This window comes from Culicoides brevitarsis, chromosome 3 (assembly GCF_036172545.1).
Source record: "Culicoides brevitarsis isolate CSIRO-B50_1 chromosome 3, AGI_CSIRO_Cbre_v1, whole genome shotgun sequence".
NCBI lineage: Eukaryota > Metazoa > Arthropoda > Insecta > Diptera > Ceratopogonidae > Culicoides > Culicoides brevitarsis.
This window is the reverse complement of record NC_087087.1, coordinates 26,134,881-26,140,651: the sequence shown is the minus strand read 5'-3', so window position 1 is coordinate 26,140,651 and position 5,771 is coordinate 26,134,881.

The window sequence follows — 5,771 nt, the reverse complement described above, 5'->3', positions numbered from 1 at the left end:
AGTTTTTTCATTGAAACATCCTAATATTTTAATTTTAATTTTTCAAGAAATTTTAGTTATTTTTTTTGAAAATTCTTAACTGATTTCTAACATTTTGATATTTTTTTTTAAATCTCAAATCTCACCTTGTAAAAATTTTTCTTCAGGCTCAAAAAATTTTTTTTTTGAATCAAACACCTTCAAAACATTAATTTTTCGCCAAATTACTCCTCTAAGCCAAACAAGTCAACTTGATATGATGATAATCGAGAGTAACGAGAGTGTTATTAAAGGTCAACATGCCTTGTGGGAATCTCCGAAATTGCACTCGAATTAAACATCCCCCCGGCAAATAATTACATAACAACCACTGATGAATCTGTTTGGACGTTTCTTTTACCTTCTGACACACTGACAAAAAAAAATGAGAAAAATATTTATTTTTTTTTTTTGTAATTAACTTCATTAAACTGCATTTTTCTTTATTTTCAATTAAATTTTTGGTCATTTTTAATTTTTTTTTATTTTTATGTTGTTTCCAATGTTATATAAGTGCAACATAAATAATCACGAGATACATCCTCCTCCAATGTTCCCTTTAATGGCATTAATTCAAAGATACGAAAGAAAAAAAAATCATTAAATTGAGATTTCGGATGTTTTGTTGTGTACCGCGAAGATGTAATTGTCGAGATCGCGTACTTATTTGAATATGTTGAACATCATCAATACACTCGGAATATTAAAATATCATTACAAGTGAAATTTTTCTCTACTCTTTGTTTTTTTTTTTTTGACAAGAAACCTACAATGATTTATTGTTAAAAAAAAAATTGTCAGATCCAACGATAAAGTACGCGAAAGTTCATCAAAATGCTCATTTTTGGTCAAAATTGCCATCAAGTGCAGTAAACGTCATTTTTTTGTTGTTTATTTAAGTGCGGTGGTTAATCAATCGAACTTCGATGGTACAACAATGGAGAAAAAAAATCGACTCAATTAACTCGTAAAATTATAATAATCATCGAAAGCAAGAGTTACAAAAGTTATGACTCCGATTAAATGTCTTCTTTTGTTCGTTTTCTTCCTTCTTCGTTCGTTCTTTGCTCATTTTTTATTTCACTTTCGTTTTTTTTTCTTTTTTTTTGACGTTGTTGTTGTAAATAAATAATAAAACCTCTTTTCATAATATTAAATATAATAACTTTACTTAACTTGTGACCCAGTGTAAGTTTCGCGCATATCAGGTATACAAAAAAAAACGTAACGAGAAACGAGTTAACGGAGTAAAATCATTCGAGATGTCGAAGTTGATGATTATTTTCTCATGAGGTGACTTTATTAATTTTTTAAAATTTTTTTCTGACATTTTTAAAAAATAAGAAATGTCAATAAAAATGATTAAGTGATGAAATTTTTGGATATGTTTATTATTGATCATGAAGTGAATGACCTATCCAGGGCTTAAACTAAAGTTTTGTAAAAAGTCAAATACATTTTGCTTTTGACTTTTGCTCAAGCAAATTAAAAAAATTACTTTTTTAAAAAACATGAAAAATTATATTTTATAAGTTAATTCAATGGATAATTCAAAATAATGTTAAAAATTAACTGAAATATTATAAATGAGCTGAAAATTTGAAAAATTTTATGTAAATTCAAAGTTTCGAATTTTTTAAAAAATTTCTTCATTTTGAAAGTTTTAGATCTACTTTATGTTAAACTTTTTTCCAAAATAGGGGGATAAAAAAAAAAATTTTTTTGAAACATTTTTAGGTAAGAAAATTCTAAAATTCATGCTAACATAAAATTTTCAATACAAAAATTAAATAATTTTTAAAAAATTTTGAAAAATTATGAAAATACTGTCACTTTTGATCTAATTTTCAACTTTTTATTTTTATTTCGCCCCATTGGATTTTCGATATTGTTGAACAAAAAGTTTAAAAAAAATTTGAGTGGCTTAGAAAAATATAAATTAACAAAATTAAGTCCATTTTAATTGAACAAAAAGTTTTAGCAATAGCAAAGCAAAAGCAATAGCAAAGCAATAGCAATAAAGCAAAAGCAAAAGTCGAAAGCAGTTTAAGCCCTGGACCTTGAATTTTGTTTTTAGCGACATCTGTTGAGTGACATTTTAACTGCTGAAATATATTTTGTACTTGGAAAATTTGACGTTTTTTCCGGAAGGCGCTTTTTGAGAGGAAATTGGTAAATTATCACTTTCATTCGTCTCATGGGAAAAAATCGGTGCCGGAAATGAAAAAATCGGTGCCGGAAATGAAAAAATCGGTGCACTTCCGATCGAGAGTGCTGCCCTCTATGGTGACCTGTCAAATAACAACTTTGCGAATATAGAGTTGTTTTTCGCGTGAAAAAACAAAGAAAAATGGGCGAATTTTAATGGAAATTTTTTAATTAATTGAAAAAAAAGCACGTGATTTTCCTCAAAAAGATTCATTAACATTCTTGAGAAGCCTTCTGAAAAATTTTTGAAAAACCACGTGACTTATTTAATGAAAAAATTAATTTTTATTCAAAATAAGTCACGTGGTTTTTTTAAAAAAATATTTAGAAAAATTTTGAAGAGTATTTGTGAAGTTTTCAATGAAAAGTCACGTGATTTTTGTTAAAAAAGTTTATTTGATTTAAAAAAAAGGTCACGTGGTTTGAAAGAATATACAGAAAATAATAAAATTTTTAACAAAAATTAATTTAAACAATTTTGAATATTAAAAAAAAAAAATAAAAAATTTACCACGTGGTTTACAATTAGAAAAAAATTAAAATAATAAAAAATAAATTTCACAAAAAAAAAATAAAAATAAAAAAAGTAATTAGGCAATAAAAATTTTACTTTGATTGAAAAGTAACAAAATGAGAAATTTTTATCTAATTTCTAAAAAAAGCTATCACTTTTTAAACAAAATTGTTTTTGCAAAATTGATTAAAGTTGACGGATATTATTCCATACTGTTTAAATATTGACTTAAATGCACTTTTAAGACAAAAAAAGTTTTTTACGAAATTAATTGTATATAAGAAATTCTTTTCAAAGCAGAAATTCAGTCTTAATTGAACTTTAAGAGACAATTAATTACAAGAAATTCTCTTAAAAATGTTCAAAATCGTACTTTTTATAACTTTTTGTTACTCAGCCAACGCAGCTAACTTTACTTGTGCCATTTCGAGCAATACTTGCGAATTAAACGTTGCAAATTTATCTGAAGGAGACACAATTGTTCCTCAACATTCTTATCCATCTCAAGTAAGACATCTAATTTTGCGTGGAAATGTTCCTGTTCTCGTTGGAGGCTTTTGCGATGTTTTTCCAAATTTAAACCAACTTGACGCCTCAGCAGTTGCCATGCGAGAAATTCGTGAAACAGCGTTCCAAGGATGTAAAAATATGACTCGAATCGTCATGGATATCAATAACTACGAAAATGTCTCGGGAAAAGCTTTTAAAGGAATGCCAAATTTGGAGTATTTGTCATTATTTGGCGGAGAAACTTCTCTCAAAGATTTAGATTTGCGAGACACACAAAAAATTTATTTGTTACTTTTGTCAAATTTGGGTCTTGTTGATTTTCCAGCTGAAATTTTACGTGGACAACAAAGTTTAAAGGATTTGTACGTTTATTCGAATTATTTGTTCGATTTAGATGTCGAAAAAATCGTGCCAAATACTCCAAATTTGAAAACTATCTACTTGGCTGATAATAACTTCAATTGTAGTCGATTGAAAGAAATTCTGAGCTTTTTGAATCAAAATAACGTTCAAGCTTCTGCCTTTTCTTTCAATTTGAGAGAAAGAAATTACACTGTGAACAGCGTTGATGGAATTCACTGCTTACCAGATTCAATTTATGCAAGTGAATGGGAGCGATTGCATCCAGAACCGGAACAAGATGAATTGAAAGAGATTTTAGAAGAAATTTTGGAGAAACTTGATGAGCTTTCTGAGTCGCAAAAGGTTCAAGATGAAAGAATTAAAGCTCTTGAAAATGCTCTCGAGGAACAAAACCAAAATCATACTGAAAGTGTCTCAAAGTTGGAGAAGAATTTTATTAAATTATGCGGAACGTCAAATTTTAACGTCATTTTTTGATGAATTTCAAGAAATTTGGACTGAAAAATTTCAATAAAAGCTTCAAAATTTATTGCTGAATGAAATTTAAACAATATTCGAGAGTTTAATTGTTCAAAAGTGTAGATTAAAATTTAATGAATAAATTTAATTAATTTTTAAATTAAAAATAAGAAATTATGAATTTTACACAGTTAAAAAAAAATAAATAGGTAAACAAATGAATTTTTTTCTCAAATTGTTGAAACATTTGAATGGTTAAAAATGATAAAAAAGAACCTTTCTATTAAGTATTAGTCATGAATATGCTTTCCTGTTTAACAAATTTTCACAAGAAATTTAATTTACAAAAAAATTTGAAAAGCCAAAAGTCTTATTAACTTAAAATTTTGCAATTTTTGAACATACTTTTAATTTTCTAAAAATTATTATGAAAATTCCCAAAAGGATATCGAATATCTAAAAACATTTTGAATTTTAGTTAATTTTTGAATCTAATTTTTTTTTTTTCAAATCAGATATACCTTTTTAAAAATTTCTTATTTTCTCACATTTTGAGTCAAAAATATTTAATTTAGGTCGTTCCACATTTTTTCGATATTTTTGTCTCAAAAGATGTTTTTTTATAAAATAAATAATAAAAAAATTAAAAGATAATAAAAAAAATTAAAAAAAAAAAAATTTTAAAATAAATATAAAAAAATTGTACGATTTATTTTTTATTTTTCATTTTGTTTTATTATTTGGTAAATTTAAAATAAATTAAAACCATTTTAAGTTAAAAAACTGAAAGAAAAAATTAAATTTGTATTTGGATACAAAAATTTTTATTTGTAAAATAATAAATTATTTATTATTATTTATAATAATTATTTATTAAATTATTATTATTTATTATTAAATAATAAATAATTAATTTCATTATTAACTTTTAATTGAAAATTAATAATAAAATTATTATCAAAATTCATTTTCAAAAATTATTTAAAAAAATATTTTTTTTGTCTTTTGAATTATGAAAAAAGTGGAATAAAACCATCAAAAATTGGTAAAAATTACATAAAATTTTTAACTTTTTATATATTTCGTCTCATTAGATTTTTAAATTTTGAGATGAAGCATGAGACAAAAACATAGAAAAAAATTAAAACGGCTTTATTTAAAAAAAATAATCATACCTACCTCTTAATTTTTCAAATTTAGGAACAAAATATGCAAAATTTTAAGAAAAATATTTTTAGGTACTATTTGATATTCAATATATTTTTTTTTTTAAATTACAAACTTAAGCCAAGTCAAAATAAGAAAACAACAATTTCATTTAATTTTAATCCTATATTCATTTTATTGATAACTTGATGATTTTTTTTTGTGTTTGAGTGTGTTTATGTTGTGTATGTGTGTCACAAAGTTACATTCATGATTCCTTAACTATTTCACTTTTTTTTTATTTTGTTTCTCTTGATGAAAAGGTACAATTGACAATATGATCTGTTTCTGTTATTTTTTTCTGAAAAATCCATTTTTTATTATTTTTTAAGTATTTTATATCTTGGGTATTTTTTTTTATTGAAATTCTCAATTTATTTAGCTAACTTTTTGATTTTTGCCTTTTTATTCAAAGAAATATTCAAATATTTTTATTTTTACACGTAAAAAAAGGTTTTCTAGAAACTTAAAAGTACTAAGCATGAACTGGGGG